The 23,421-nt window shown below is 35.2% G+C and overlaps 1 pseudogene; it reads right to left on the reverse strand.

Annotated features, from left to right (window-relative positions):
• Positions 1–2,795: 2,795 nt before the first annotated feature.
• Positions 2,796–18,492, reverse strand: LOC136208225 (DNA (cytosine-5)-methyltransferase DRM1-like; annotated as a pseudogene).
• Between the last annotated feature and the right edge of the window lie 4,929 nt (positions 18,493–23,421).

A 23,421-nucleotide genomic window follows, 5' to 3' on the forward strand; every position in this document is an offset into this window, starting at 1 on the left:
CCTCTCTTATCAGGTAAAGCCATAGTGTTATGGACACTTTTTTGCTTCCCCTTTAGCTTTTTCATACTAGTTTTATTCACCCCCATAGTCTTCCCAATACCAGGATCACCATACTGATTAGGAATACTAACCTCATTAATCTTCTTCTTCCCTTGAGATGCCAAAGCCTGGGTCCCCACCTGGGAGTCACTTTTGGAGACAAACAGGGGATTAACATTTTCCACCACCATACTTGATGGTTCAGCAGATTCTAATCCTGGCATGCTTTGCTCAATATGCTCATCAACCTGGTCAGAATCTTGGACTTCCTCAATAGTTAGGGCCCCAAATCTGGATCCTAAAATGATACCTGAAGCAGCCTCAGGATCCCCCCTAAGTTTAAGGTTAGGCTTCTCCTTGACAATGGGAATGACAGTAGGATCTGGCAGGATATACTTTATGTTAGTGTTAAGGTCAGGGGGACGATTTTGAACAACTGAGGGATGTGTCCTTCGTCTAGCAGACCTTTTAGCCACCATCCAAGGCCCAAACTTCCCTCCATCACCTTGGATCCCTTCAGCTTTTCCGATAACACCCTCAACTACCTCCTCTATCACCCTTTCCCTCTTAGGGCATCCCTCCTGAGTATGACCATACATACCACAATCAAAACAGATATTATGTAAACCTTCATACTCAATAAAATACACCTTGTTATGAACACAGAATTTTGACAACAGAGGTTTTGCAAGATCTATATCAATACAAACCCTTGCAAATTTGCCTCTAATAGCCCCTATGGTAGTTTTGTCCACATGGTGAACCTTCCCAACAAACCCGCCTATCTTCTTAAGAAAACTTTCACTATAATACTCGATAGGTAGGCCCGGGAACCTCACCTATGTCAAAATTCTGTTTACTGAGGAATCATGAGGATTAAAATTAGGGACCCAAGGCCTTAAGGCCAACACATGATTTGAAATAATGTATGGACCCCCATTGATCACGGCTTTGTAATCCTCAACTCGAGTAAATTTAATGACATAGTAGTCATTTTCCAAGTCAGTAATACTGACTTTCCCTTTCCTTGCCCACTGGGCTTGGATCCTCTGAGCGAAGTAGTTAAAGCTTATTCTTTTCCCTAGCACCATTACAATTAGTGAAATTCTCCACTTATCCCTAAGTGCACGCTTATCAGCTGATGAGAGCCTGATTACTGGACATGACGGATCATCCTGATCCTCATCCTTTTCATCTGACTCAAAATACAAATCTTCCGAAATTTCCTCCATAAACACTTCCTCTAAACACGGCTCTTCCTCAACCACACCCATAACTGTATCCTTCCACGAACCTCTCCCAATACCAGTTACAGATTTACTTTTGTATTCCAAGTCGCCAAATTGCCTAGGAGAAACAATTTTAATATCCGGGTTCCCCGAGGCAGCCGCGCCTCCAAAATTTTGGCTAACCCTAATATCCTCATTTCCCTTGACCGAGGCACCACTGCCCGTAATTGCCAGGCCGACGCCCACAGAATCCCCGCCACCTGCTTGGGCAATAGCCCCGCTCTTCCGATCCATAGAGCCGAGCGGTTCCCCCCTTTTGCCTGGCACCGCCCGACACCTACCGCTAGCTCTGCCCCAGCCGCGCCCCCCAGAACCCCCGGCGCCATTGCCTTGTCCGATCCATCACGCACCCCTAACCCTCCCTGGATGCCGCAATTGGCATCACCCTCTCCCTACACTGCCGCTATTCCCCCCAGGCTCACCGCCTTAATAACACCCAAATCCGGACGAGATCCGCTCACCCCATCCCCCCGAACCATCGATCTCCCCCGGCCTTCCTCCCCATCTCCATCCGACCATGGATCCGACTCCCCCGCCTTCCCCACCTCCCGATCCTGCCTCCCCGCTTTCTGCCGCACCCCCCCACCCCCTGCCGGACCCCTCTCACTCGAACGCTCCCTCACCCTGTTCTCCAGCCGCGTTTTCTCTCTCGAAGAAAAGTTTATTTGGATAAGAAATTGAAAGAAAGAGAAAAACATCATATTAAGGATTAAAGTGAATAAAATATAAAGTCCGAGAATAGGGACTAAAATGAAAAAAATGAAAGTTCCAAATTAAGGACTAAAATGAATAAAATAAAAAGTATTAAATTAAAAGCAAAAATGAATAAAAAGGAAAGCTAACTTATTAATTAAGGATCAAAGTGAATAAAAATAATATTATTATGTTAGAAATTAAAATGAATTAGAAAAGTAAATTATTAGATTTGGATTAGAAGTGAAGAAGGATAAAGTTATTAGAGTAGGGGTAACAACGAATAAAAATAAACTTTATTACATTAGAGATTAAAACAGATATAAAATAAAGTTTTTTTAACTATCGGTACCCAAACGACCATGAGATAAAAGTTATCTTGAATTGTTTCGTTTATTCTAAATCATCGTTATGAAAAAAATAAAACAATTAAATCGATTTTTTAAATTAGTACTATTTATATGTTTAACCTAGTAAAAACAAATCCTATTTCTTTTCTAATTATCGCCTCTCTTAAATTAAATTAATTGTTTTCTAATTAAAAAATAATTAATTTTTTTTCAAAAAAAAATATATCATATTTCTTTGCTAATTTTCTCTGCTCTCTCTTAAATTAAATTAATTATTTTTTAATTAAAACAGCACATTTAAGAAAAATACAAATCTCCTTTTTAATGTTCTCTCCTCTCTTCTCTCCAATTAAATTATTTATTTCCTTTTTAAAATAATTAATTATTTCCTGATCAATGTATTTCTACTTATATTTAAATTCTTTCAATTAATATAAATATGCAATCTTTGACTACATGTAATTGTTAAAATAACATTATTTTCTGAAGAATAGTCAAACCATATTGGTTGAGTGACTATATAAACACATTTAGGGATGTTTTCCTCTAATGCATTCTTTTTCTTCATCAGTCTCCGAAGATTCGCAGTGCTTACCAAAAGAATTTTCAGGTAAGAAAACCTTTACATCCTAATTCCAAACTCCCAGTACTTAATATTTTTATTAACCATTTCTAAGTGCATGTTTTCAAACATGAAAATCACATAAACACCTATTTTACATCTTGACATCAAAATATCTATTCTCCCCTTTTATTTTCTGTCATATTCTTAATCTATCTTAGCATTATAAATAATAATATTTTAAATAGTTTCAAAAAAATCTTAATTAATTTAATTAAAACAGGTGAAAAAGTTAATTAGTGCATTACAATGACCCATCCCAAGTATCAGCATTGGATGGAACATCATCGCAACATCTGCATAAAAATACTTATATTTGTAGACATGTTTTTATGTGTTATAGATGCAAGAAAAAACTTCTGTGTGGCTAAAAATTAACACAAAACTTGCCAATAAACAACTCCCTTTGCTCAAATTAATTTGAAAACTTGTACACATGGTTCATGCCTCCTAAAAATTTGGGATTCGGTCAAAATGTCCTATATATATATATGCTTCCATCGCTTGATTACTGATAAGTTGTTTCTCTTTAAGTTGTTTCTTTCTAGGTTTATGGTTTCCAATCTGTTGAGATTGACTAATTTGCTGCTTGTATTATAGGATCTTCACCATAAGGTGGGGACAATTTCATCACTAATGGACTTGTGAAAAGGACATTTCATCACTTTCCTATTTTAGAAGATTTAGGATCTCAATCGGAATTTGTAGATGAGAATTTACAATCTGGTAAAACTAAAATTGGGGATGAGAAGAGCTTATCGGTTGATGACGAAGCTAAGCAAGCATCTGATACCTCACATGGTAATTTGAGTGCTGACTGTAATTGTTCATTTTGCTTGAAAGCTGCATCTGTTTGGTTAGATTAGCTGCATTAAAAATGAACAAAATGAAGTTCCAAATTAGGAACTAAAATGAATAAAATGAAAGTTCCAAATTAGGGACTAAAATGAATAAAATAAAAATTATTAAATAAAAAGTTAAAATGAATAAAAAGGAAAGCTGTTATAAATAATGTAATGGATGACCATTATACCCCTATTATATCTGTATATATGCTACATCCATTAGTAATGAGATACACACATTTACAACACGTTATCAGCACGAAACCCTAGCCGTCTGAGCAGGCCTCCCATCAATCGTAGACGATCCTAGCCACTATCGTTTTTATTCAATTTGTTGCGCCATCGGTTCAGGTACGCTCCAGCTGCGAGTCTGTGTTTTCTTCATCGTCGTCTCTGTCAATTTGGTATCCATTTTCTTTCTGTTTTGCGATGATCTTATCTTCTTCTTTCTCTTAATTTTGCGATTGTGATCTGATTTGTTGTATATTATGGGTTGAATAAGTGTGAGCATTAGGCTTGATATCGAATTGATAGGATTCGTTGTATATTATGCTTACCTCTGTCTCAGAAACACCAGAGCAAAACGATTTCAAGTGCAAGAGCATTCGAGTTTGAAACTTAACTTCTCACTATTTGCATAATTATCTACAATGATTTGAAAAACGAACCCCTTTGCTTGTTCATACTACCCGAGCCAATTAGTTCTTGCTGATATTACTTTCCGTATGCCTGATTTGGTTTTATCTCTGTCTGGAAATGATTAGTTAAGGACGATGATTAACGATTTGGATTCTGTGAAAGCTAAGCTTGAAAATGGTGTGCTCAATTTGTCTATCTCCAAGTTCTCTCCTGATAAAATTAAGGGTCCTAGGATTGTAAGCATTGCAGGAGAGGAGGATCAACAGGAGGATCCCAAGCTTGAGCTCCTCCGATCAAAATCTTGAAAACTCCTTAGTTTCGCAGTGCTAAAGTCTGACAGTTTGTAATATCTTGTATATCTCCTCCCATTTAGGATGTGTTTTGTCAACAGAGTAGAACTGATAAATTTCATTATCAACCTCTATCCAACTACAACCTGGTATTTTGTAAGCATTTTGCTCTTTCAACTTCTTTCTTACCACACGAACCTCATCCCACTTCCCTAACCCACCGTATAAATTTGCTAACATTATTCCATAACCTCCATTTTTTTTGGGTCAATTTCATTACCATATACTTTACAGCCATTAAGCAAAGAACCCCAAACTACTTCATCAGGTTCAACAAGTCCACCAAATAGTGACGCCCTTTTTCAATAAGTCCACCATGAGTACAAGCCAACAAAAGTAATCTCATCTGGTCTTACATCATTTTGATGTTTCATCTTTTCCTCATATATGGAAATAGCTGTATTACATTGCCCATGGAGGGCGAAACAATTTATCACATTACCATCGGTTCAGATTACACATATTTGGTGGAATTGGATCAAAGCATCTCCAATTCTGTGCTAAAAAAAAAAATTTAATTTTGATTTCTTCATGTTACTAGGATTTCTTTATTATTATGTTTTTATGGATTTGTGTTAAACTATGAGTTTATGATTTTATGGATTTTATTTTGAATTTTATATGCATGAGATATTATTGAACTTGAGTTGTTAAAGTTATTTATGTGACTTTAATTTATTTATTTTGAAGAACATGGTTAGTGAAGAATTATGTCTAGCAGACAGTGCAACTACTCATACCATACTGAGAAGTAGGAAATATTTCTCTCATTTGACAATGAAAGAAACTTGTGTTAATACTATATCGGGTAGTTCAAAGATTATTGAAGGCTCCGGAAGAGCAAATATATTATTATCTGTGGGAACGAAATTTGACATTATGGATGCATTATACTCTCCCAAGTCTCAAAGAAATTTATTGAGTTTTAAAGATATCCGTCAGAATGGATATCATATTGAGACAATAAGTGAAGGAAATGTAGAATACCTTCAAATCACGAGTATTACCCAAGGCACTAAACATGTTGTTGAGAAATTACCTGCATTCTCCACTGGATTGTACTACAATTGAATCATATGCTATAGTAAACCAGAAGTTTACTGATAATGTTACTGTTTGGCATGACCGATTAGGCCATCCGGGTTCAATAATGATGCGAAAAATAATCAAATATTCATGTGGACATTCATTGAAGAACCAGCAGATTCTTCCTAATGATTTTACATGCGCTGCTTGCTCACAAGGAAAATTAATAATTAGGCCATCACCAGCCAAAGTTATACATGAATCAATCAATTTTCTGGAACGCTTACAAGGAGATATTTGTGGGCCAATTCACCCACCGTGTGGATTTAGATATTTTATGGTTTTAATCGATGCCTCAACTAGATGGTCACACGTCTCCCTATTATCAACTCGCAACCTGGCGTTTGCGAGATTACTTGCTCAATTAATTAGATTAAGAGCACATTTTCCAGATTTTCCTTTGAAGGCAATTCGCCTCGATAATGCTGGTGAATTCACTTCACAAGCTTTTAATGATTATTGTATGTCCATTGGGATAAATGTTGAACATCCTATAGCTCATGTTCATACACAAAATGGTCTAGCTGAATCGTTAATTAAATGTTTGCAGTTGATTGCTAGACCATTACTTATGAAGTCCAAACTTCCAATATCAGCTTGGGGACATGCTATATTACATGCAGCAGCATTAATTCGCACCAGGCCAACGAGTAATCAACAATTCTCCCCATCACAATTGGTTCTTGGTCAGGAACCAAATATTTCTCATTTGAAAGTTTTTGGATGTGCGGTATATGTTCCAATTGCTCCACCACAACGCACTAAGATGGGCCCTCAAAGGAGGATGGGAATATATGTTGGATTTGAATCCCCATCAATCATTAAGTATCTAGAGCCAGCTACTGGAAATCTATTTAAGGCTCGATTTGCTAACTGTCATTTTAATGAGTCAGTTTTTCCAACATTAGGGGGAGAAAAGAAACAGTTGGAAAAGAAATTAGTTGGAATGAATTATCTCTGTCTCATTTTGATCCTTGTACTAAAGCATGTGAAATAGAAGTTCAAAAGATATTTCATTTACAAAACTTAGCGAATCAATTTCCAGACGCATTTTCTGACCCAAAGAGAGTGACCAAATCACATATTCCAGCTGTAAATGCTCCAAATATAATTGAAGTCCCTGAAGGACAACATCCAACTGCTAATGAGTCTCACACACGCATGAAGCGTGGTAGACCTATCGGTTCCAAAGATAAGAATCCTCGAAAAAGAAAAGGAGCAGAAATTGACAATGGCCTTTCCAAGGAACCAAAGAACAATTAAGGATCTCCTGAAGAGACTATAAACATGACAAAGAAAGAAATTCATGTACCTGAGAATGAAGAGATCTCTATTAATTATGTCATGTCTGGAATAAAATGGAATCGAAATAAAATCGACGTCGATGAAATTTTTGCATGCAATGTAGCAGTTGATGTTATGGATAAAAATGAGGATCATGAACCAAAATCCATTGAGGAGTGTACACAAAGTAATGATTGGCCAAAATGGAAAGAAGCAATTGAGACAGAATTGAAATCTCTTGCAAAGAGAGAAGTATTTGGACCTGTAGTCCGTACACCTAAAGGTGTAAAACCAGTGGGACATAAATGGGTCTTTGTGAGAAAAAAGAATGAAAATGGTGAAATTGTGAGATATAAAGCACGCTTAGTTGCACAAGGATTCTCACAAAGACCTGGAATTGATTATGAAGAAACATATTCTCCTGTGGTGGATGCAACTACTTTTAGGTTTCTCATGAGTCTGGCAATGAAAGGACTTGATTTACGTCTAATGGACGTAGTCACAGCCTACTTATATGGTCCATTGGATAATGAAATTTATATGAAAGTCCCGGAAGGATTTAAACTGCCAGAAGTAGCAAGATCTAGTTCTCGAGAACATTACTGCATAAAGTTAAATAGATCTCTTTATTGATTGAAACAATCAGGGCGTATGTGGTATAATCGTCTTAGTGAATATTTGATAAGAGAAGATTATAAGAATGACCCTATCAGTCCGTGCATTTTTATTAAGAGATTTGGGTCTGGATTTGTCATAATTGCAGTGTATGTTGATGATTTAAATATCATCGGAACTCCTGAAGAGATTTCACATACAGTGGAATATTTGAAAAAAGAATTTGAGATGAAAGATTTGGAAAGACAAAATTTTGCTTGGGACTGCAAATTGAACATCTGAAAGATGGAATACTTCTGCATCAAACAACATACACAGAAAAGGTGCTTCAGAGATTCTATTTTGATCAAGCACACCCGTTGAGTAGCCCAATGATTGTAAGATCACTTGATGTGGATAAGGACCCATTCCGTCCTCGGGAAAGCAATGAAGAAGTTCTTGGTCCAGAAGTACCATACTTAAGTGCAATTGGGGCATTGATGTACCTTGCTAGTCATACAAGACCCGACATATCATTTTCTGTGAATTTGTTAGCAAGGTTTAGCTCATGTCCAACCCGAAGGCATTGGAATGGGATTAAACATGTATTCCGTTACCTTCAAGGTACGAAAGATATGGGCTTATTCTTTTCTAACCAGTCCAAAGAGGACTTGATTGGTTTTGCTGATGCAGGATATTTGTCTGATCCTCATACTGCTCGATCACAAACGGGATATGTGTTTACATGTGGTGATACTGCAATTTCTTGGCGTTCTATGAAGCAAACCATAGCAGCTACTTCTTCTAATCATTCAGAAATTTTAGCTATTCATGAAGCTAGTCGTGAATGTGTATGGTTACGGTCTGTAACTCAACATATTCGAGAAGATTGTGGTCTATCTACCGGAAAAGAAGCTCCAACAGTTTTGTATGAAGATAATGCTGCATGTATTGCACAACTGTAGGAAGGATACATTAAAGGAGATAGAACGAAGCATATCTTACCAAAATTTTTCTTCACCCATGATCTACAAAAGAATGGTAATGTGAAAGTTCAACAGATTCGTTCAAGTGACAATTTGGCGGATTTATTCACCAAGGCGCTTCCAACTGCTACTTTCAAGAAGTTAGTTTATCGCATTGGATTGCGTCGTTGTAAAGATTTTTAGCTATGTATTCATGAGGGGGAGTAAATGCGTGCTGCACTCTTTTCCTTGACCATGGTTTTTTCCCACTGGGTTTTCCTGGTAAGGTTTTTAATGAGGCAGCATCCCCAAGCGCATTTACTTATTTTTGTATAATGGACATCCAATGGGGAGTGTTATAAATAATGTAATGGATGACCATTATACCCCTATTATATCTGTATATATGCTACACCCATTAGTAATGAGATACACACATTTACAACAAAAGCTAATTTATTAATTAAGGATCAAAATGAATAAAAATAATATTATTTTGTTAAAGATTAAAATGAATTAGAAAAGTAAATTATCAGATTTGGATTAAAAGTGAAAAAAGATAAAGTTATTAGATTAGGGTAGCATCGAATAAAAATAAAGTTTATTACATTAGAGATTAAAACGAATAAAAAATATTTTTTTTTATAACTATCGATACCCAAACAACCATGAGATGAAAGTTATCTTGAATTGTTTCGTTTATTCTAAATCATCCTTATAAAAAGAATAAAACAATTAAATTGATTTTTTTAAATTAGTACTATTTAGAGGTTTAACTTAGTAAAATATTATTTTTTTAAAGATGAATCCTATTTCTTTCCTAATTATCTCCTCTCTTAAATTAAATTAATTATTTTCTAATTATAAAATAATTCATTTTTTTCAAAAAAAAATATATCATATTTAGGAAATATGGAAAGAAAATGGGAAAGACCCTTCCGGGTGGCTGAGTGTGTCAACACTCATACCTATGGACTAAACCAAATAAACGGAGTGCCAAGGAGTTAGAATAATATCGCTTTACGAAGTATTACCTATAGGCTAAGAAAAGGATATGATTCTTTACCCTCTAAACTATCATGATGAAATCGATTGCTACCAGCAAGATTGTTACATGTACTTCCATCTACTATCAGATCGAATCCTCAAAATGATTGAATTGGTTGCACTAATTTTATCTTCCTTTAGATCTTGGACATCTTCTAAGTCTATCAAATTCCTGGTCTGGTTGGTTTGCTCCCACCAACACCTCACCATGTTTCTATTGACATTTGACTTCTCAATTGACACTACATTCTTTAGTCTAATATCTAGCCGATGAAGAGAAACTTCTCCCTCTCGTATCCCTGAGAATAGAGACAACATATTTATGCCTCTTGGGAACAAGTCTTTCAGTACATATAAATGGTACGCAACTGTATCAATCGGAAACAATTTTTCAATTTAAAAACCATATGTTAATTAAAGAACAAGAGGAATATTAGGGTAACTAACACCCATAAACCGTATTTATAAACTTTTAAACTATAAAAATGTCTTTGCAAATGCATAATCTTACCGAGAATGAGTTACCAAGTGATTTATATTTATCAGTTTGAGTAATCCCACCTCCCATTGTTCTTAGGAAAACCAAAAAGCATTTGTAACTCATCTGGGTCAAGTAGTGCAACTTTGTTCCTCCCAACCCATACCAGATTGTATTTCTTGCACTGGTCAAGAACAAACGTCTTAGCACTCAAAGGAGGTTCTCCTTCATAAGCCCTAACAACTTGACGAATTTTCTCCGTCAATTTCACGCTCCAGTAACCATTTTTAGGCACTCGTGTCCCATAAAGGCCACCATTTATGGTCAGTGGATGCATTTGAACAAGAGAAAACATGCTATGAATTGGAAGATTGTGAACGTATCCTTTTTTTTCCTTGATAAATCACTAATATGTTTTGAATGAACAAATTATGATCTCACTTCATATAAGAAACCTGACATTGTTTATCAAACTCTTTTAAGAGCAAGTGCCACATTCTCATAATAAATATATGGTGACCCGATTTCCACTTTTGAAAGTGTTCTAAGAGTTATGATAGCTGAATCAGTGGGTAGGCCAAATGCGATCATTAGAAATGGTAGTCATACCATTTCATCATTTCTATATGTACTAGCTTCAGTTTCTTCTTCTGCTTAGAGTGTTTGATCTTTGACTGTCAAATTCAACAATGATCAAGCACTCTAAGGAGAAGAAGAAGCTGAAGCTAGTACATAGAGATGATGAGATGAAAGGCTCCCACCGATGATTGAATTCGGACTACCAACTGATTCAGCTGTCGTGAACTGTAGAACACTTTCAGAAGTGGCAATCTGGCCGCCGTATTTTTATGATGAGAATGTGGCACTTGCTCTTAAAGGAGTTTGACAAACAATGTAAGTTTCTTATATGAAGTGAAGCCATAATTTTTTGATTAAAAACATATTAGTGATGCAACATAGAAAAAGGCATACATTTTCACAATCTTCAAATTCATAACAAGTTTCCCCTTGTTCCAATGCCTCTAGTGAATATAAATGGTGGCTTTCATGGGACACAAGTGTCTGAAAACAGTTACAAGAGCGTGAAATTGACAGAGAAGATTCATCAAGTTGTTAGGGATTCTGAAGGAGAACCTCCTTTGAGTGTCAAGAAGTTTGTTCTTGATCAGTGTAGGAAATACAATCTGGTAGGTTGGGAGGAACAAAGTTGCACTACTTTAGCGAGATGAGATAAAAAATGCTTATTAGTTTTCATAGTAACCACACTAGGGGAGGTGGGGTTGGTCGAACAGATAGATATAAATCGTTTGGTAACTTATTCGCGGTAAGATCTACGCATTTGCAAAGACATGTTTATAGTTTAAAAGTTTACAAATGCAGTCTATGGGTGTCATTTACCCTAATATTCCTCTTGTTCTGCAATCTACCATATGGTTTTAAAATTTAAAACTTATTTCAGATTGATACAATTACGTACCATTTATCCGTACCGAAAGACTTATTCCCAAGAGGGATAAATATGGTATCTCTAGTTTCAGGGATATGAGGGGCAGTCGTTGCTCGATGGTTTCACTTGCACACTATTTTTATGTCCCACATCAAAAATAGTGAAAGCTAAGAAATGAGAATGTGGCATATAAATAAGCCATGCAAATCCAGCGAAATGAATATTTTTTTTTATACAAACCCAATTTTAGTTCATTCTTTAAAATTGAATCTCAGATAATTATGTTGAATTAAAGTAATATTTAGAAATATAATTTTGTTATGTCAAATTGATTTTTTTAATTATATATTCATTAATATATATATATATAATATTTATTACGTCGTCCGGTTCAACCAGTTTGAATAAACCGGTTGAACCCATTGACCCTTAAATCATTTGTTCCATCGGTTTGATAGCCGATCGGGTTTTTAAAACCATGAGTTCTAGAGCACATTTTCCACGGAAAACAATATAATGGAGGTGATGATGAAGGAATCTCTAGATAGCCGGTCAGATTTTTAAAACCATTTGTTTCACGTCCAGTTTATTCTGAGAACTTGTGCTGCATTGCCTAACCTGGTTTCAAGCATCTTTTATATCCCATTTAAATAAGTGACCCAATCTAAACCCAATTCTCTTCTCAAATCCTACACCAAATAATTAAGCTCAAAGAGGGGGGAAAAATAAAAAGCCTTAATAGATCTTTAGTTCTCTACATTTTAAAAAAAAAAGTCTAACTGCGGCTACACTTTAAAAATGTTTTATTTAGTTTTTGAACTTACTTAAATTTATTGTTTGCAGCCAGCTACCCTTTCCAATATTGGTTGAGCGGAAGCGTCTAATTCCACTAGATCAATCTATATCTTTAAACTTTCTTAAGTGAGTAGTTTGCCTCCTAAACTTGATTATTATAATCTGTTATCTTCATGAGCTTGCTTAAAATATAAGCACATCAACTTGTCAAAAAAGTCGATAGGCAACTGGACAACAAGAAGAGGCTTCGTCAAGTTAAAACATGTATCACTTTAAACAAGTTCAGTGAGCCAACATATTACCCTAACTACTTTAGGGGGCCGATATGTCAATTTAAGAAAATTTAGAGGTCAATATATGATTGTAAGCAAACTCAGAAGACTCACGAGACAACTTTAAAGTTTAAGAAGTCAACTTGTTTTTCTGGTCAAGTTGAGGGGCCTCATCTATTGAGGCAGATAGAAACTTAATGCATAAGGAAGTCTCCATACTTGGTCAAATATTAATTAGCTCTCTGAATTTGTTTTAATTCATTTATTCGTCCCTTGAATCTAGTTAAAGTGATTTATTAGCCTCTAAAGTATGAACTTGTTTGAAATGACATATTAGCTCCTGAATTTGTTTTAAGTGGTCTATTTGATCATTGAACCTGGTTAAAGTGATTTATTGTCATTTGAACTTGTTCAAAGTGACATATTAGTTCTTAAATTTGTTTTAAGTGGTACGTGGTTCGACTATGCAAATATCTTGTAACACATAGAAAATTAATCATGTCAATCTAAACAAGTTTATAACTAATCCTCCCAACCTATATGAGGTTGTATTTCCTGCACTGATCAAGAATATACGTCTTAACACTCAAAGAAGGGTCTCTTTCATAAGCCCCAACAGCTTGACGAATCTTCTCCGTCAATTTTACGCTCTGGTAACCGATTTCAGGCACTCGTAGGCCACCATTTATGGTCAGTGGAGGCATTTGAAACATGTTATAAATTCGACGATTATGAATGTATCCCCTTTTCCTTGATGCATCACTAATATGTTGATTCAAACCATATTAGTGCTGCAACAAAGAAAAAGCGATACATTCATAATCTTCAAATTCATAAGAGGTTTCCCCTTGTTCGGATGCCTCCATTGACTATAAATGGTGGCTTTCATGGGACACAAGTGCCTGAAAATAGTTACACGAGCGCGAAATTGATGGAGAAGATTCATCAAGTTGTTGGGGCTTATGAAGGAGAACATCCTTTGAGTGTCGAGAAGTTTGTTCTTGATCAGTGCAGGAAATAAACTCTGGTATATGTTGGGAGGAACAAAGTTGCACTACTTGAGGCAGATGAGGAATGCTTATTAGTTTTCCTAGGAACGGCATAAGGGTAGGTGGGATTAGTTCTATGAATAGATATAAATTTATTTTTATTTCCCATTCATCTACTAATTTAAGTGCTTCAAAGTGTTTTGGTTCTGGAATTGATAGATTTGCTGATGATATTTGTTGATGTTTTGTTTAAGTATGAGAAATTGTGGGCTAGTGAAATTTGCAAGTTGAGGCCAATGAATTTTCTGTTAAAACTTGTACTGATGCATCTCAATTTTTTTTTTCAGGTTTTTCAAACAGTACTTTTCATTCTTTGCAATACATCAGTCAGCTCGCTATGTACATTTGGATTTCTTGTCCTCTTATTGTTCTGTATCCTTGGTGGCTTCATGATCTCCCAGAGGTAGCCTCATCATTCACCTCGAGTTTATTCTCATAACTTGTGTTGCATCCTAACCTGGTTTCAAGCATCTTTTATATCCCATTTAAATAAGTGACCCAATCTAAACGCAACTCCCATCTCAAATCCTACACCAAATAATTAAGCTCAAAGAGGAGGAAAAAAGAAAAAGCCTTAATAGATCTTTAGTTCTCTGCATTTTTTAGAAAAAAAAAGTCTAACTGCGGCTACACTTTAAAAATGTTTTATTTAGTTTTTGAACTTACTTAAATTTATTGTTTGCAGCCAGCTACCCTGTAACATCCCCAAAACCCTAACATATGAGTCTTCCCACATTCATATATGTTTTCATGATTGAATACATACATTTTAGATTCATCTCATTGTCATTAGAAGTTTCGTATTCATAATGTGATTACCGTGCGATTAGGAGGCGATTAGTGTGTCGTTAAGATGTAACGATGGGTTAATTGAGTTTGGAATTGTGAGATTGCATGGAGTACCTATATCTATTGTTTCAGATCGTGATCCTAGATTTACATCTAGATTTTGGGGCAGTTTACAGCACTCCTTGGGAACAAAATTGCATTTCAGTACAGCTTTTCATCCACAGACAGATGGACAATCAGAAAGAACTATTCAGACCTTGGAGGATATGATGAGAGCTTGTGTTCTTAATTTCCAAGGTGAGTGGGATATACATTTACCTCTTATGGAGTTTGCTTATAATAATGGTTATCATTCGAGTATAGGCATGGCACTTTATGAGGCATTATATGGAAGACCGTGTAGAAGCCCTATATGTTGGGATGTTGAAGGAATGAGGCAATTAGAAGGACCTGAGTTAGTCCAGGAAACGGTTGAGAAGATCAATGTCATAAAGAAGTATTTAAAAGCTGCACAGGAACGTTAGAAAGCTTATGTGGATCAGCACTGAAGGGAGATGGAATATAAAGTTGGAGATAAAGTATTTTTAAAAATATCCCCATGGAAAGGAATAGTTCGTTTTGGCAGAAGAGGGAAGTTGAATCCAAGATACATCGGGCCTTATGAGATCATTGAAAGAGTTGGACCATTGGCTTATAGGTTAGCTTTACCACCAAAATTGTCTTTAATACATGATGTATTTCACGTGTCAGTATTAAGAAGATATAGATCAGACCCAAGTGAGCAGCCTTTAGATATTTTGGGACGATAAATGAAACGACTCAGAAACCGTGAAATTTCGATGGTTAAGGTGAGATGGACTCATAATCAAACACTTGATGAGGCAACTTGGGAGGTAGAAGAAAATATGAGGACACAATATCCTTACCTATTTGAAGTTTCTGGTAAGTGAATTTCAGGGACGATATTCTTTAATGAATATGAGCTTGCATGGATATATGAAATGGTCCAAGTTAAGAGTGCTATCTGAATATTGTGAGCCAGAAGCACATGTGTTGAGATATATGAGTACGCGAGTTGAGTGTAACTCCTCCGTAGCGCAGATGATTGTATTCCGAATTTAGTGAGCCGGGATATAGATTGGGCCCAATGACCATTATATATATATTGTCTAAGTATAGCAAGGCCTTTCTAAAATAAGTATTATTATACTAAGTGAAACAAGTGAATATATCTTTCTATTGAAAATTCTAACCTGGTACTGATGATATATTTTGATTTGTGCTCTTTACATTACTTTTGTATATACATATATGCGTAATATGTTTATTGAGTAGGAAGCTCACCCCTTGCCAACAAATTTTACAAGTTAGGTGGAGTTCTTCTTGCTTAAAGTCGCACCGGCAGTGTCAGTCCATTCTCATCTAAGCATTTTGGAGTCTTGTGATGTACTTTTGTTTTGTAAATCCTCTATGTAGGATAATGACTTAAACGTGTATTGTAAATTGTAAATGCTTTCTCTTATGTATAATATGTAAAGTTTATATGAGATTGAAGTTTATATAATTGAGAATTGAAAGTATGTCTATAACTGATATTGTGTGAGATATCATGTGATCCTAGTGAGGGGGTTACATACCCTTTTCAATATTGGTTGAGCGGAAGCGTCTAATTCCACTAGATCAATCTATATCTTTAAACTTTCTTAAGTGACTAGTTTGCCTCCTAAACTTGATTATTATAATCTGTTATCTTCATGAGCTTGATTAAAATATAAGCACATCAACTTGTCAAAAAAGTCGATAGGCAACTGGACAACAAGAAGAGGCTTCGTAAGTTAAAACATGATGTGATATCAAAAGCACAAGAGCATGGAACAAAGGAGCTTGGAGTTAAGGAGCCTAGTAGAAGCATGAGGGATCCATTGGAGCTGTCAATTGGACCTATGACGAAGAATCGTGCAAAGAAAGACCAACAAATGCTTAATGGACTCATCTTGAGCTTCTTTAAACAAGGAATGAATTCTAGCGAAGTCATTAAAGATGGTGTGTTTTTGTGTTGTATCCAAGCCCAAGCCCATAATAGTGATATGTAAAAAGGTTGATCATATTTTAAGAGAAGCTTTGGACTTGCATGTGTTTGGCATGTGCAAAACCCATTGGGACTCATTAAAATTAATGCTATAACCTTATAGGTTTGATTGGGCTTATTTCTAGCTAATTAAAAGGCCCAAATAATGTTAATTAGTGGGCTGAAATTGGGCTCTAAAGGACAAAAACGAATTTAATGTTTTTCCTTGTCTAATTAGGATTTCTTTTACCTTGGTGCACTAGGATTCAACTTCCTTTTTAGTTTAGGTTTAGGTTTATTTTGTAGCCTATATAAAGGCTTGTATTCTTCATTATTTTCATCAATCAGAAATCAATATTTTTATGAACAAAAGTTCTTCTTTTCCTTTGGGAATTATTTTCAATCCGGGATTGAATTCTTTATTGTGAGCTTGAGAGACCGGGTCATCATTCTTGCAATATTATCTTGATCGTGAACAAGTATTTTGGTAAGGTACTTGTGAATCGCCAAACACTCAGGTTCCAATTTAATTATTCGAAGGTGTAAGGTCAGATCTCCTTTCATTGTCTTTAATTCTTTGGGATTGGTTTGTTATCACCAATTTATGTTTGTTATTTGATTCTATTAATTCCTTAAGATAGATCGGGAAAACTTGTTGATTTGGTTATTATCTCTTTTTCATAACCAATATCACATCAAAACATGTATCACTTTAAACAAGTTTAGTGAGCTAACATATTACCCTAACTACTTTAGGGGGCCGATATGTCAATTTAAGAAAATTTAGAGGTCAATATATGATTGTAAGCAAAATCAGAAGACTCACAAGACAACTTTAAAGTTTAAGAAGTCAACTTGTTATTCTGGTCAAGTTCAGGAGCCTCATCTATTGAGGCAGATAGAAACTTAATGCATAAGGAAGTCTCCATACTTGGTCAAATATTAATTAGCTCTCTGAATTTGTTTTAATTCATTTATTCGTCCCTTGAATCTAGTTAAAGTGATTTATTAGCCTCTGAAATATGAACTTGTTTAAAATGACAGATTAGCTCTTGAATTTGTTTTAAGTGGTCTATTTGATCCTTGAACTTGGTTAAAGTGATTTATTGACATTTAAACTTGTTTAAAGTGACATATTAGTTCTTAAATTTGTTTTAAGTGGTACATGGTTCGACTATGCAAATATCTTGTAACACATAGAAAATTAATCATGTCAATCTAAACAAGTTTATAACTAATAATATTTTTATCCTTGAACTTTTAAATTGATGAGATTAATAATGTGAACTTACATAAATTGATATCAAGATTTTATAAAACAGATTCAATATGGATATGTAAAGATATTAACTATTCAATGAATGGAACTTCAATTTTGATGAATTTGGAACATCATCTGAACTTAGATTGGAAAACTAAAGGAATATTATGTTAACTAACACCCATAAACCGTATTTGTAAACTTTTAAACTACAAAATGTGAATAAGTTACCAAGTAGTTTATATTTATCAGTTCGACTAATCCCACCTCCCATTGTTCTTAGGAAAACCAAGAAGCATTTCTATCTCATCTGGGTCAAGTAGTGTAACTTTGTTCCTCCCAACCCATATCAGGTTGTATTTCCTGCACTGATCAAGAACATACGTCTTAACACTCAAAGAAGGGTCTCTTTCATAAGCCCTAACAGCTTGACGAATCTTCTCCGTCAATTTCACGCTCTGGTAACCGATTTCAGGCACTCGTAGGCCACCATTTATGGTCAGTGGATGCATTTGAACAAGACTAAACATGTTATGAATTCAACGATTATGAATGTATCCCCTTTTCCTTGATGCATCGCTAATATGTTGATTCAAAACATATTAGTAGTGCAACAAAGAAAAAGGGATACATTCATAATCTTCAAATTCATAAGAGGTTTCCCCTTGTTCTGATGCCTCCATTGGCTATAAATGGTGGCTTTCAATGGACACAAGTGGCTGAAAATAGTTACACGAGCGTGAAATTGATGGAGAATATTCATCAAGTTGATGGGGCTTATGAAGGAGAACCTCATTTGAGTGTTGAGAAGTTTGTTCTTGATCAGTGCAGGAAATAAAATCTGGTATATGTTGGGAGGAACAAAGTTGCACTACTTGAGCCAGATGAGGAATGCTTATTAGTTTTCCTAGGAACCGCATAAGGGGAGGTGGGATTAGTCCTATGAATAAATATAAATTTATTTTTATTTTCCATTCATCTACTAATTTAAGTGCTTCAAAGTGTTTTGGTACTGGCATTGATAGATTTGCTGATGATATTTGTTGATGTTTTGTTTAAGTATGGGAAATTGTGGGCTAGTGAAATTTGCAAGTTGAGGCCAATGAATTTTCTGTTAAAGCTTGTACTGATGCATCTCAATTTTTTTTTTAGGTTTTGTTGGGGTTTAGTGTCCTATAGACAATTGTTCTAGGATACAAACTTAATGTAAATGAATTGTTCTTTATATCATTTGTTTAATGAGATATATGTTTTATAATTGTATAAAGGCAATCCCTTTTAAGCACTAAATAAAGTCTAATAAAAGGAAATCCGTAAGTTTATTTAAAGTGATTATAAAGTGTTCATACAAGCATGAAGTGAGACAAAACTTTATAGTAAACTGATAAACTTAAAACCACCCCAAGTCAAGTGATATGTTTGGGATTGACATATCACTGTTGAGACTTGTATGTAACAATGTCTTCTGTCCGACAGAAAGCTGATCTCACAAGCTTCATATATACAGATATCTGAATAGTTACATAGATCCGATGAAACGTTGTTCATTAGGATTGGGGATCCGATTTGAGATAACAGGATGGGTAGATTCATCCTTGTCACCTGTTCATCTCATTGGTATTAATAGGTATATCTAATCCTCAGACTCAAAGGAATATTAATTGGTATTCTGGATTACGGAATGTGATGCTTTGACTCTGGTGTAACACGATCCTTAAAAGAGATGACTCTGGGGTGTGAACAGTAGACGTTGGGTATCACAGGAAGCAATTGCGGAGTCGTTATATATTGGATTGAGCATTTATCACTCCCGATAAATGGGAGATACATCCATGGATCGCTTGTGGAAGACTCGACTCTAAATCCTTGCAAGGTGATAGCTTAAGAGTAAGAAATACAGATTTCACTTAACCTATCTTTTTGAGTTGACTCGGCCTATACAAGTAAAACGAACGTCTCGCTATATATGACTTGACATCACCCATAGTCATAAGATTCAGTTCAAGGATGTAGTTGATAAAGGATCGAAATATACTGTAACTAATACGGAAAGGTTAACGACAGAATCAACCTGTCTTCTTATAGCTCTGGGGAAATGATTACGAACTTGCTAATCACATACTCTGTACATCATTCCGTTATGCAAAGATTAAATATAATTCTTTGAAAATTAATTTAATAACGTTGCATACGGCTAGAAGCAATAAGAATCTAATGGATCACATATAAGACTTGGAACCTAAAAGAGAGATAGATGTTAATAATTGAGCCCAATAAGGCCCATGGACATAAGGGGGTCGAAATTCATGTAATAGAATACATGAATAATTAATTTGATTTTGTTATTCCTAATTAGATTAGGATTATGAATTAAATTAATTAAGAGATAAATAAGTTAGGAGTTTTAATTAAATTAAAATACTCCTATTATTATCCAATAAGGTTATTATTATTATCCTTAATATATTAGATATATAATGAGATAATAATTAGGAATTCTATTCCGAATTGAATTCCAATTCAGTAACCTAATTCTATCTAACTAGGGATTAGATACAAGAGATTATAAATACCCCACCTAGGATTTTCGAAATCCACTAGTGCAAACCCTAGAGAGATTTTCGAAATTCCCTATAGTGTAAGAGAGAGAAAATTTCGACACCCCCAGTTCGAGGACGAGATTTTCTACGGCTTCCTTCCGATCAATTGATGTCATCTATTTCTTTTATCCTTGATCGTGTGTTGATTAATTACAGGCAATCTACTTTGGTTGCTATTCAACGGTTGATTCTAAATTAATCTTCCCCTGTTTTATTTCGTGTTTGGGAACTCGAAGAAGAAAAACAAACAAAAGGGAGAAATTCGTTTTACTAATCCTACATCAGGTCAGTTCGCGATTTCGCGGATTCCCGGAGGTTGAACCGTCGGATCGTCGCTATATTTGGACAGGAGCTTCTAGACATATTCTTCCACGTTTCCACCGAAGGGATTGTCGTTCGGAGGTCTGGAAGGTCTATTTCGGATAGGGGCAGATTGGTAGACAGTTTCTATCTCTTTTGAAGTTGTGGGCACTTCATTAACATTGGTAGATTGATCATCAAGAGGTAATTCTCCTTATCTCTCTTTATATGAAATAACGATTAACGGATCTTGTGGTTAAATGAAAATAGGTTAAAATTTTTATATTTCCGCTGCTATACCTTAGCCTAATTTCCAACAGTGGTATCAGAGCCATCGTTAAATCCGTTATTTCATATATGAAAATTTAGAAGTTTTCAATAGGATTGCATAAATATTTATAGTTAGGATTAATTAACAAATTGTTTTCATTAATTAATTCTAAAGATAAATAAGTTTTAATTAATTGTTAATTAAAACAGATTATGCGTATGTTCCTAATTTGTTTAAAAGTTTGTTTTACCAATTTGTAAATCAAAATGTTAAATGAATTAAAATCAAAATAATTGGGACGTGCATAATTAAAGTTTTGTATAGTTATATTAATCTAAAGATTAATATAAAAGATACGAAACTATTAGAAGTAAAATTGGATGAAAGTTAATTGATAAGTTAATGTGATTAACATAAATATTACACAAGATAGTTATGTAATCAACCAATTAAATTTATTTAATTGAGTCTGTGCATGTTTGGAGTTATGGACATATTTGGACCCTTTTTAGTCTTTTGGTATTTTTGAAATAGGGCCTGCGAGTCCTGCCTTTCTACTATCTATTGTAATTTCTCCTCTAATCTGATTCCCTTCAATTCAATTGAAGTTTTATTTAGTAGTATAGAAATTAATATGTAATTTCAAGGCGCCATGGAGAAGACGGAGGACCTAAAGAGAAATATGTAATAGTTAGTGTTTCCTTAGGTTTGCCATTTTATTCCGTCTCTGGCTCGACGAAATAATTTAGATGATATGTCCATAACGCCAATGTATGTGAATGTATGTGTCTGATGTATGCTAAAGCAAATCAAGACTAAGTTAGATTATGAGACCTAAAATAAAATCCCTCATTAAAAAGTTAAGTAAATAAACAAGTTATTAAAATCGGTTGCCCCTCCCTAATATTATAATTCAGCCGGCAGTGCTGAGGGCTTTTGGGTTGTTGAGTAAACTCAAGCTCGGGGTCCTTTCGGTAACACCTGAATTATCGAAAATCATTTTTCATGAATATGGGGTAATACTTAAATTAGATTATGATAATTGGATGAGTAAACTCATGTTGTCATAAACTAATGGGCAAGACGGTTGGGATTAATATGAATAGCATATTAGTTACTAATGTGGTTAGTAACCCAATAACCTAGGAATCACATTAAAGATGTGATTGATTACATGAATCTACCTAATGAATGAGACTAGCTTGTTGAGTAAACTCAAGGCGAAATCTCAGGAGTTAGGATCCTAGCTCACTAAAGGATTTGTGAAATTCTTCGAATTAATATGGAGGGCTATTAATTTGGCAAAATAGTGGGAGCAATCTAAAATAAACTAAAAGGCCTATAATTTTAGATTGATATACTTTAAGCAAATGAATGACATACGTTTACTCTTTCTCACTCTCATGTTTAATTAAACCCACTCTTATAATCATGACTAAAACCAATCTGCAAAACATTCTTACCGATAACAAATTGAATGGTTCAAACTTCACCGACTGGTTTCGTAACCTCAAAATTGTTTTGAAGTTCGATAAAATAGGGTATGTACTTGATACATCGATACCCCCTCTCCCTGCTGATGATGCTCCCATTGAGGAAATTGATGCTTACCAGAAGCATAAGGCTGATGATGATCATGCTGGATGCATCATACTTGCATCGATGACACTGGAATTACAAAGGCAACATGAGGAAATGGATGCCTATTCCATCATCATGCACCTAAAGGAATTGTTTGGGAAACAAACCAGGTGCGAACGCTACGAGATATCCAAATTGCTATATCGTAGTAGGATGCAAGAGGGCACATCTGTCATGACACATTGTGTCAAGATGATTGGCTACATTACCAAACTTTCTAGTATTAGATTTGCGATGGATAACGAATTAAGTGTAGACTTAATTCTTCAATCCCTCCCAGAAAGTTATTCACAGTTCATTATGAACTATCAGATGAATGACTTGCAAACCTCTCTTGAAGAGCTTGCAAATATGCTCAAGTCAGTTGAGCCCAATATGAAGAAAGATAAAGCCATTGAGGGATCAAAGAAAAGGAAAGGGAGTTATCCCAATCCTAGTTATCCCAAGAAAGGTAAGAAAGTCGTGCCCTACAAAGCTAAGGGAAAGAAAGTGAAGAAGCCCAAAGGAGAGTGCCACTTCTGTGGTAAAGACGGGCATTGGAAGAGGAACTGCAAGGAGTATCTAGCCTCCCTCAAGAAGGGAAATGGCGGTGCTTCAACATCTGGTATGTTTTATATTGAAATAAATACAGTTTCACTGTCTGAATC

Source organism: Euphorbia lathyris, chromosome 10 (genome assembly GCF_963576675.1).
Source record: "Euphorbia lathyris chromosome 10, ddEupLath1.1, whole genome shotgun sequence".
Lineage (NCBI taxonomy): Eukaryota > Viridiplantae > Streptophyta > Magnoliopsida > Malpighiales > Euphorbiaceae > Euphorbia > Euphorbia lathyris.